The sequence below is a fragment of the Papaver somniferum genome, chromosome 3 (assembly GCF_003573695.1).
Source record: "Papaver somniferum cultivar HN1 chromosome 3, ASM357369v1, whole genome shotgun sequence".
In the NCBI taxonomy this organism is placed as follows: domain Eukaryota; kingdom Viridiplantae; phylum Streptophyta; class Magnoliopsida; order Ranunculales; family Papaveraceae; genus Papaver; species Papaver somniferum.
The window spans coordinates 223,639,387-223,651,628 of record NC_039360.1 but is presented as its reverse complement, the minus strand read 5'-3'; the positions used below and the strand labels follow the sequence as shown (position 1 = coordinate 223,651,628).

At 40.5% G+C, this 12,242-nt stretch overlaps 1 long non-coding RNA gene across 1 annotated transcript; it reads right to left on the bottom strand.

The window, feature by feature from the left end:
• Nucleotides 1-7,369: 7,369 nt before the first annotated feature.
• On the bottom strand, nucleotides 7,370-8,124 carry LOC113362163. The gene is made up of 4 exons (XR_003365579.1): nucleotides 8,020-8,124; nucleotides 7,836-7,882; nucleotides 7,596-7,661; nucleotides 7,370-7,452 (listed from the first exon to the last, which is right to left on the bottom strand). It is a non-coding gene; the product is annotated as an uncharacterized LOC113362163 (long non-coding RNA).
• Between the last annotated feature and the right edge of the window lie 4,118 nt (nucleotides 8,125-12,242).

The window sequence follows — 12,242 nt, the reverse complement described above, 5'->3', positions numbered from 1 at the left end:
AGACTCAGCCTGGCGGGCTATTTCAGCGCGAGACGCAGCAAGGGCTTTGCTGAGAGCCCCAACTTCGGCTCTGGCATCGTCCCTTTCTGGTAAGACACAACATACTCTCCTTAATTCCCGGAAAAGGAAGGGAGCGAGCCTTTTGTAATTCCTCTTCCAGAAGATGTATTCTAGACTCCAACAATGAAGTACGCTCACGGGATTCCCGCAGATTCTCACGTGTCCACAGCAGCGTACCATTGAACAAAGTACGGTCATGGTTATACAGATTCTGCATATCAACCATTGAACATGCCTTGCGCGCCATCCCTCAGCTCGAGCGTCCCACTTTTTGGCTTCGCTCTTAATTTTTTGACCAGCTCTTTGATACGAGATTTTTGTCGTGCCCTTTCGTTTCGAAGCCATATCAGCTCGGGGACGCCACCCACTGAAGATAGGGTGGGGAGACTCAGACAGAACAACTAAGTAGTAGAGAGGAATTACGAGGGATAAAAGATGAAGAAGAACCAAACCTGTGAAAGCTGAAACTTGGCCGCGAGTTTTCTCTAGCTCAGCGCGAACGACGACAAGCTCTGAATGAAGACCAGCCTCCGCTTCACCCAGCCTTTCTTTCTCTTTAAGGCTTTTCTTCAGTTCTTCTATCTCCACCTCAGCCGCAGATAATGCCTTTTCTCTGTGACGGACCTTAGCCCCCAGCTTCAAAGATTTCGCTTTAAAGAATTGATACAGTACATGGTTACAATACTCACTCCTCATCATCTACACATCAAACGGAAAACTTATTACACCGAAGGATTCAATTGTCACGAAGAGATATGTACGAGGACTTACCTCCAAGACATGCTGCTGGGGAAAACCATATTGGTACCCATCGACTATGGCCATCATATCAGCAACAGAAGAGGGAGGGTCTGATACGAGGGTAGCCTCTGGAACACTCAAGCTTTTCCCCCACATCTCAGCAACACGCGCCTCGGAAGATAGTTCCATCATCCGACGGGTATAAGCATCAGAATTTTTCTCACCAGCAACCACCGGGGCAGGATGAGGAAAAACAACACTCTTTTTCTTGAGCCAATCCATTATGGCATCCTCACCCTCAACATCAGCGAATGAGGGAAATCCTCGGAAGGAGTCAACCACAGACTTCCCCTTTGCTGACATTGCCCCATCGGCACAAGTTTCGGCATCACCACGCATTGATCATCCGCGCCCTCATTCTGAACAGCAGCATCTTCCTTACCAGAACCCCCGAGCACATCCCAATCATCATTGGGGGAAAGCAAAGAAAAGTCTTCGGGAAAATCGAGGGCATCGTCAAAGAGTTCCCCTGCGGAATATATCCTGTCAAAGGAGAACTCTTGAGAAATGGTGGGGAGAGTTTCCGCAGCCTCACCAGCAGGAGCAGACATGTCCGCGATAACACTTCCGTCAGCCACCGCGGTATTATTTCTCCCTTCAACACCATCACACCCGCCCACCAACCTCTTCCTCGACATCAGGAGGGGAAGTATCAGTGCGTTCTTCCCCATCAGACATTTCCTCATCCTCGGCAAACTCTTCGTTCACCGGACTGGTAACTTCTTCATGAACCTCAGCCTCACCCGTCACAATGGTAGAAGACTGCTTGGGCCCAATCTTTTTCTTTTCGACACCTGCAAACCAATACACGTTCCACAAAAAGAGTTATTTCCTCATACAGTTTGATTTTCAAAAAAGGAGGGGCGCGGCCAGAATCTGCAATAACCATACCTTGGCAGTAGCGGCACTCTTCGGTGGAAGTATAGCACCAGAACCTTCCTCCTCGTCTCCTTCAACACGTCGAGAGCATAAGGAAAGTTCATGCCTTCGAAATTTAAACGCCAGGACAGAAATCTCCATAACGAGCAGGAGGAGATTCACGAGGCCTGCTACTCTCAGAAGGACGCCAACCGCGCGGACCGGGAATCCAACCATACGCCCAAGGACCAACAATTTCAATAACAGTGGCGTGCCACTCATAATCATGGTCACGCTTGATCCTTTCGCGAGCGGGAAAAAGTTTCCGCTGACCGACCCCTCGGTGCCTGGAACGTATTTCAGTTTGGCATCGCTCACCTCACTTAACAGACGAATTTCGCCCCGAGGAGCAGCGAGGTTCCGAAGGCTAACACTCCACGGTTTACGGTTCCTACTATTGACATAATCCCCAAAGGAGTTGTTGAAGTTTTCAGGAGTATACCATTCCCTCTCAGCGGGATTTGGAACGTAACATGTCATCGTCGTCTCCCCCTTACTCCGCAGATAACATTCCCTCAGTGCACGGAGATAATTCCCCGATAATTGCGACACGGACTGTGAGTATTGGTGGAAGAGCCTTCACGACCAGCCAGCACATCATAATAAAAGGAATCACCAGACTTATACAACGGCAGCATAAGACCCGCCTCGAAGGCTCCAACCGTAGTCAACAGGTGAAACTCATCAAACTGATACTTCGAGATGAGCTCGTAAGTAATATCATCCTCAGGGGCATAGAAACGAACCTCGAAGGCTTGAAGCTCATGCTTTTCCTTGAAAACTTCAAGGTCAATGTGCTTAAACGTGACTTTCTTCTTGCTGACCGAAACGCTGCGTATCACTGGGGCAGCCTCATCCTCTTCCGCGGGATCGGACGAACCAACAAAATCTTCGGAAGCTTTTCTTTTCAAAGGAGGATTCTTAGACGATTCAGCTCTCGGCACACCACCTTTGGAGTTCTTCCCTTTGAAAGAAAGTACTGGAGGCGGCGGCAGAGGGTTTTGCACGGGCATTATAGAACGAAGAGGGGGAATATCGAAGGCGCAACCACGAGGAGGTGTATGCGTACACCTAGAGTCATCACGAGGACGAGAAGCAGCACGGCCGGCAGCGTATCGAGACCCAGAAGGACCCTTCGATGGATCCCCTTTCCTAGGAGGAGAGGCCTTCGTCCCAGAAGAAGACGAAACTTTACTACCACGGGGATCCATTTGCGACAATTTAGAGAGATCTCCCCCAGGTGGATATGTATCAAACTCCCTACGTGGAGGGGATCTCGGTAGACTGGAAGCCGTAGTTTGATAAGGAAGTCGTGGACGGTTAGACATGGCTGCGAGGAGGTACAACAAAAACAAGTTAGAAGCAAACACGAGGGCATCACCAAAGATCAAAAAACCACAAAACTAGCATACATTCATGTATACCCTAAAACCCTAAACTTAAAAGCTCAATCAATACAATTGAAATAATGGCCTCCTCGACTTGAGAAGAAGAACAGGGGCAAACTAGCATACATGCATCAAAAGATGTTCTTCATCACAAACAAGGTACGACAGCAGCAGGAAATTTACAATCAACACAACTTAAAACAACAGAAACGAAGAAAAGAAACCTTACCACCACAAAAAAAATCCCAAAAGAAGACAACAAACCAGAAACAAAGAAGAAACGAGCGTGATTAATGCTAGGGCAGAGAGAATTTAATGGTTAAAGAACAAAGAATGAAGACTGACAGGGAGAATGAAATTAATTTTCAAGGAGAATGAAATTAATTTTTCTCCTCTCCTTAATATACTCGAAAGAAAGAGAAGTAAGTTAATGGAGGAATGGGAAACGTGCCCATTAAATGAGCAGTTAATGCACGAGTAAGAAACGTTCCCAAGTATCTAGGAGAAGTTATTAGGAGAGAGGAAGAATATGTAACGTCTGTTTTCTTCAATGCTCCCACTAAACACTCAAGCCCGAAGAAAAGGGGCAAATTGTGTGTACATATTTCATCATCAAACACGTGTATGTAGGAAGACACGTGGAGATCATGCAGACCAAGTCATCAAAACATGATGACACACGCCCACAGCCAAGAAGCCCATCCCGTCGACGTCGGATCTTTGCCCGAACAAATCCAAGGGCAGAAGTTAAAATATGTACCAAGAACACGATGTACTGCGGAGCACTAAATAACTCCTGAAGAGTTACTTTATCTCATCCCCAAAAGAAGCCAAGATCAACGGTGAAGAGAAGGTTGACTGACATGGACGTGACAGGGGCAGGAGACACTTGTATGACATGAGCATGCGTCTCAACTACCCGCATTAAACACTCTGAGCAGTATACGTGTCGATCAACCCTTGGAACGAACGAAGATGACTCTGCGTGATCAAGCAATGAACGAAGACCTCCGCGTGATGGACACAAAGAACGAGAAGATAAGGTTCCAACGGCCCACAGAAACGGGTCCCACACTCTAACCCTATAAATACCCCCTCTCCACCAAGAGAGAGGGGATCGGAAAACAGAGAAAGGAGGAGAGAGAGAAGGATTGTGAGTGTAAGTTTATCTTTGTACAATTCACTGACTTATGGAAACTCCAAAGTCATTCGACTACCTCTGTAATCATCTAATGCATAGTGAAACGACAACCCCGTGGATGTAGGCCTTAGTGCTGAACCATGTAAATTCCAGTCTTATTTACATTTAAGAACTTTACGTTCATTTGATACTCCACGAGTTTTACTTTTATACTACGTTTTCTTTATCTTCCTCTATGTGAACGCCTCTAGTGATGATATTAGATGAGGCTATGATAAACCCGAAGGTTTTGAGCCAAGGAATCAATGCAATCATCTCATCAGTACGAGTATGTATATAGAGTGCGAACATTGTTTGTGAACATATAGATGCCTTCGTGATTTACGTGTTCACATCTGTTTTGATCGATCAAAATTTTTGGTGAATCCCCGATCGGGTCAAATCTTTTTTAGCTTTTTCATTAAAGCAATGAAGAGACAGTGGTTGCTTTGGCTTCAAATCATTGATGTAGTTCACACACGCTGATTTGGTTCGGCGGGGGGTGGTTGACTCAGACAGAAGATAGACTCGGATGTGGTGATGGTATCAGTTGGCGCGTTTTCGTGTGTCCCGATCTTTCCGCTAGTGACAACAAGTAGTTGGAACGCGGATGTGGCTTTCGCGCGGTTATTGAGACGAGAATAAAACACCCTTAAATGTTAATAACCAATTTTTGGGCTAGGTTCTACCCGTCCTAGCCATAGCCCATTCAATGCCCTGGAGAGAGAAAAGGGATCCCCTCCATTGTACTACATGCATCTTTGCATAGACTTTTCAAAAACCCCTCTTTTTATGATATCATGCCACATGTCTTAATCCTCCTTAATTATTACTAATGTCATTCTTTCTCTAATACAACCTCATTCTTTCCTATTAATTCCTCCCTTATCCTTTCAATCTTATGGATACTTTCTTAGTGGACTTGGGTTTTAGTCCCCATGTTTCATGTTGAGTTTGCCTCCATTTTGGGGGAGCACTAGACCGGATAAGGAGGAATATTTTTCATGTATCAACATTAGGAAACTGGTTGGACCTGGTGTAACATCTACGCATTTATGTAACCATACTGAGCGAGTTCTGTTACCTAAAGTAAGAGGTGGGTGGTCTGAGCTAACCAGAATTTTTGAGTTACTCCCCGAACCTGTTCGAGAATCACTAGTGGAAATCAGCAGTTTCGAGACCGACAAAGCAAGTCATGAGTTAAATGACTTGCTTTGACGGTCGAAGAAAAGGTCGTTGTTTGAGCGTCTTTTTCAACTATGACATGTCTCTGGGGATCGTTGAAAATTTTATACCAACGACCGATTTTAACGGACAAAACTTTATGAATGTCTTCTATCAGTCATAGATATAAATCTTAATATATAAAAAAAAAAAGATTCAGATTGGCTGTCTGGCCTGACTGAATCTGACTAAATCTGAAATCAAACAGAAATGAAACCCAAATGAGAATCAAATGAAAACCAAATTCAAATGAGAATCAAATGAAACTCAAATTAGAATTCAAATGAAACTCAAATTAGTATTCAAATGAGAATCAAATGAAAACCAAATTCAAACCAAATAAAAATGAGAATCAAATTAAACTTGCACACAAATAATCATTCAATTTAACAGTCATTGATTCATTGGTTTCAAATTACACAAAGGATTAAAATCTGTAGTTCTAACCAGTATAATCTGTAGTTCTAGGATTCGATTACAAAACGATGAACTAAAAAACTATTGATTAAACAGCAAAATTATAAACTCCAATGATGATGAAGAACTTATTTCTAATTCATAATGGTGTACCTGCATAGAAAAATCCATCAGTTGATTAATGTGGGGAGGTCACAATACTCAAGAAAATGCTTATAAAAAAAACAGAAACACAAGAAAGGCGATGTATCAATATCATCAAGCTCTACTTATAGATAGGTATTATAAAGATACAACACCTTAGGCTTCATAACCTCCATTATATCTGTACATATTGCAGCATGCCACTGGTTTGGATCCGCATGCTGCTGAACCATCCACCGGATGAATCCTAAATTTAGGAAGATTAGTTTGTTACCATGAGTACAACACTTAAATAGAGTAATATTTAAGAAGAAGGGACATAAATCATCTTTCATTATCATCCCTAAGCTAAAACTGCATTTTACGTGTCATGTATAGTGGTTTAGGGCATCGGAAATTACTACCCTGCTATTAGAAAAGAGTTAGACAGTCTCCTATGGTTCGAGTAATCATGGAATGGAAAACCCCAATGGAGAACTGAAGAAGAATATCAGTTTCACGATAGACATATGGTTTGACAGAGCAGATTGCAAGGATAAGATACAGTTGAGAAAGCAGAGATGTAGAAACTACACAAAAGTATGAATTAGTCAGAATGGTACCTCTGTTCGAATTGTTCTGCTACCTTGATGAGGACATATATTCAATTACTTATCGAAAATCGCTCGGGCATCTTTCCCCTTTAAAAACAGTAGAATTACTATTTATTAGTATTTAGTACATTAACGAGATGATAATCTATTCAACTGATGGCACAAGAGCCTCTTAACATATCTATATGTTGAGCATTTGGGATTTTCAATTGGTTTAACATCCTTCAGGGTAAGAGGTAAGTGTCGTAAGATAATTGATTTTGTAAACCCATTTCTAGAATGCACCAACCAGTTTCATCATCATACATATGGTAGGGAAACTTAAATGGTCTTATACGGTGAAAGAAATACAAGGATAAGAAAACCATTGTCTTATGGCAAGGTTAAGTACCTTTAAGTTAACCTATTCTTCAATGCACTCTTCTAAACCAGCAAGATCACTGAAAGCAATTAATAAGTGTCTGTGAAACCAAATTGCACTCAGTCAGCATAAAATATAATTAGATCAAGATTTTGTCTTTTCAGGTGAAATAATATGCAAAAACAATAAAACAAGCACGACCATTTTTAGTTTACCCACCAGCTCAGTTAAATTTTAATAAGCACATCAGATACACAAACAGTACCTGAACAGAGGAGGTCTACAAATCCAACATGGAACAACAAGCACCAAAGATTAAAAATACCCCACGAGGTCTGAGAACAGAGGAGGTTCAGCTACACACACCTGTAGTTTTATAAAGTATAAAGAACTACCACGAAAGAAAGAAACATAATTGAATCCTCCCTTCACACCATTAAGATGAAAATAAGATGGCAACATACCAAATTTGGAAAAATGATCAGGATCTAAGCGCGTAGCAGACTCACCTTGAACATCAGATACCCCTGCCGGATGAGATGATAAATCGTTTGGATCCACCACACCGAAACAAGCTGTAAATAAAAAGTAATGTATAAGGCAATTTGTGCAAGAAAGACCAATAACATTTCTGATCATTTTCTTGAATGAGTAGGATGAAAATGGATCCATAATGTCCATCAATAACATTTTTATACACTACAAGGAGATTACGAAAGTATAAGAAGGTTCAGATGAAGAGACTTCACCTGCAACTTATGATTATCCCCAAAAATTAGTGGCCCCTAATTTACTCCTGCATAGAACACACAGTCACGACAACTGGCAATGCTTATTCATTTAGTTGCAGCACATTACAAAAACTTAAGCGATTAAGTTATACTCTACACAAGTAAAACAACAAACAACAATAAAGTCTCATTTTCAGCTCACCTATTTTATCATTATCATCGATACTAAACGTCTAGTGCCGCTTGCTACCAATTAATGAATATTTTGACAACAATCCAACATCGAATCAAACAAAAGTGGGGGAGATCCATTGAGACGCTGTTGCATAACAAATGCACAGAATTAGAATTAGAAAGTTTAGCTAATCTTAAGGTTGCTAGTTATCTCTGAATGGAGTAAACAACTATAACCCAAAAATGAACAAGGGGTTTTGTTGGTTACAGTAACCTACTCAATAACCTACTTCCAAATAAACCAATGTAAAGCATCAAAACACGGTGCAGGGCAAACTTTACATATGAAGAGAATGCATGTATGTAATAAACAAAATAGAGAGTAATTGAAATTACCCTGTTATTTTTCTTAGAACTAACCGAAGATTACAAGATATCGTGGGATAGTTAATCATATTCCTTCAGTGCCAGAAGCCTTTGTTGGAGCAATAAGAACATTAGCTTTCCTCAGTACATCAACTACTTGAGGAGTGCAAGTCATAGTTGAGGTTGTAACCCAAATCATAATGCACAATTATGAGAGATACGAGTACCACTTCTGAAAGTTAATAAGTGGAACCTTCTCCAATTAGCAGAAATTTAGAACATGCACAGATGTATAGAGGAATACCCTAAGTTGGAAGTGAACTTGGCATCGAGAAGTACCAGCGGAAGCAAATCTTCTCCTCTGGCAAAGCCATGAAGCTGAACCTTGTGAGCTGACAGAACCAAACCTTGTAATGCCAAACCTTAGGGTTAAGTATTGGCACCTTACTGATACAGAGGAGATAAGCTAACAGAAAGAGACAGAGATGAATAGCCTGGATCTCCGTCTCCCTTCCACCCTACGAGGAATCAAACCAAAATTTAATTAAGTTAGTGACAAATGGAAACAAAGTAAATCTCAAACTACCATCCTAGAAGAATAAGTACAATTCACAATTACTTATGCATAATAATTTCACGCTTTCAATCACTGAAAAGGTGGCTAGATTCTTTTTTAAATTTGTTGAGACGTAGTCATACGAAATGAAACAAACATTATGACAACATGAATTCAAAATGCTTGAAAAGCAAAGGTAACAAAGAAGATATTCACTATTATAATACTGACTATGATTGAACACTTAACTAAAGAAAGGTTCGTAAGTATCTTCATTTACAAGAGATTTATCATGGAACAGTCTTGCTCATTTTGGGCTGGCTGCAACAAAAATACAAGGAGGTGGTTTAAGAGACTATGGTTTTAATGCGGAACAGACCCAGGCGAGCAACAAAAGTTAAAGCATTTTCAGTATTGCCACCTCCTTGTATCCTCCTTGATGTTAATTGCATAATTCAGGTGCAAGGTTCTTATAAGGAGAAAAAAAAATGAAAACTTAAGTAAACCATTTTGCAGGAATCCAATTCCTTTATAAACATAGTTCACTAACCTGTCACGTAATAAGAACTCGTTTGCAGTTCTCATTGCAGCTCTCCTTGTATGCTTCTTGATGCTATCTACACAATACAGGTGCAAGGTTCTGATAAGTGGACAAAAATGGGAAGCAACTTGTGCTTACTTTAAAAGAGCAGCAGTATTAAAGAAAAATAAATATGGTGAAATAGAAATCCAAATGCCACAGCAAAACTAAATGCGAAAAAATGGGTTTCGGTCATTTCAAAATTTAATAATTCTATAAACTTACCCTAATTCAGATAGCTTCAAGTGAGCATCAGCTTAGTCAGCGAAGATGGATTTATCGTCCTAAACTCTGAAATGTCAATGAACTTTTGTATGGACTCTTCTAAATTATGGTTTTATAAATCCATTATCCATAATTATTTTTAAGAAATATGGTGATGGATGCTAGTTGATTATGACATAATACAAACCTCTGCATATTTTTCAACAAGGGACGGAGAAAGGGATTAGCCAAGAGTGTCTTATCAGTTCGGAGTTGGATTAAGCCTTCCTTCTCCCTATTTAGAAGCTCCCTACAAAGAAGTCAAATAAAAAATATAGAAAACAACATTAGTACCTTACATATTGACAACATAACATATAATACAGGCATTCTTAAAACATAGACAAAATTTGAAGTGTATAGAATAGTCTTACTTGAAGGAAGAGTTATCAAACACTAGGGGGTTGGTTGTCCAGGGTCCCTCAAATCCAGAGAATTCTTTGTGGCACCTTCCATGTGAAATTTGAACAACACCCAGTAATTACAAACCTAAAATGTCTGAAGATATTACAAAATACAAATATCATGTCGTTGTGATGCAACTAGAAAAAGCGAAAGAAAGCTCTTGGTTACATTCACCAAGACTCTTGGTTATATTCACCGCTAAGCAATATCAGTCAGAAAATTTAATGTCCATGGTAAAAAGGATGAGAAAACTGAATGTGAAAACAGCCCAAGGTGTGGCCACCAGTTCCACTCATCTTCGTGAGAGCTTCAGCCACATCACTTATAAGCAGAACAACCTGCTTAAACCCTGTAATTATACCTCGCTCATATAAGGAACTTCCTCAATAAATGTACAATAAACTTAAGCAACACTACAATCAACATTTAGTGGATCCATTTGCATATAACTCAAACTAAGATTGACATCAATCCTTCTCAAGAACAGAAACAAACCCAAAGAATAAAAAATATACGCATTCCTAATGTATCAATCTTACCTTAGCACTTGGATGTTCAACTCCTAGCATCTTTATAAGAAAAATATAGAGAAACATGTTAAGCAACACCAATATCCAGAACCACACTAACATATGAGTCCGGTAAAATACACAAACTCACTTCAATATTCCATTCCAGAAACACAACCAATTAACATAAATCTACTAGTAACGAAAATTTCCCGGCAAATTTGAGATGTACAACTCGAATAGAGAGTTGAGGGGTTTCAGAAGAAGAATAAAGAGAAGGGTTTATTAGTTTGGTTGAAATAGCATCTAGGGTTACTGATTTCTCCATTTTCATGGAGCTAGTTTCTTAGGTTAGAGATGGGGACCGAGAGCTGATAACAGAAGAAGAAGAAATAAAGTGAGATTGGAAATGTGAGAGGGAAAGAGGTATATATATGCCGAATAATAAAATCTATCAAAGGTAAATCGTGTTTCATCGGTCGCTGGGTCGGAAGTTGACTCAGGGATAAAACGATAATTATTCCGTGATTAGTTTTAGCCGTCTCAGAGTTTTTTCTTATTCCTCGACCGTCTTGATCGGTCAATAGTCAAATGACGGTCAACGGGGGTCGAATCTGTGGGTTGAAGAAACCCCATTTTCCACTAGTGAATCCTTGAGAAGATATCCTTGGCAGCGTTTATATTTCATGAAAGGAAAAAACCACAGCGTTTATAGGGGGATATTTATGGCTATCAGATTCTTGGTAGCAATGTAGTCTAGACCAGCCGGCCTAATAAGAGCCGCTAGTGGTGTACAGAACACCGGACGGTGTAGGCTTGACCGAGCGGTCGAGACTCGACCGCTCGGTGGAAACTTGACCTGGCCTGGCTAAGTGACAAATTTTCCACTTAGCTTCGCCAGTTTGCCAGCTCCATAGTGGGTGCAAAAAATGGCAAACTCTCACGTTTGCCACACCATAGGAACTGGCCTACGAAGAAGGAAAACCATCAGATTTGTCAGTTTTGTAGCCACTGTTAGAGGTCAGCATTTGGCCCATAATATGCGGATTTAACCGAGACCAACCGTATTTTTGCGGATGGATGTCCCGACCGTTTGCTAATGGGTTGCATGCGTATTGGATTTTTAAAATCCAACAGATCACGAATTGAGCCTGGATGCAACCTTGAAAATCCATTGGACATCCATACCCTTTATATTAAGGCTATTAATATAGTTTTCTAAAAACACATAGATAGTTTAGGAATTCTTAAGGTGGTTACTTGGAGTGTTGTCCATGATGCTTTCATATTCATAAACATATACAAAATATGTAGGTTTCATAAGAAGTTATCTATGTTGTTTTTATTTCTTCATTATAAAATTTAACTAAAACAAATCTATTGGATTATCCGTATCCAATCCGTCCATCCATGCATCCATTGGATGTAAAACCGTTGGATATCGGATTGGATGCGGATGCCAAATTTTAAATCCGTAATGAATCATATTGGATGCGGATGAGGTAAAAACTGTTCCACACCGGCCCATACTCACCCCTAGCCACTATGCGCAACGCAAACTAGCAAACTCG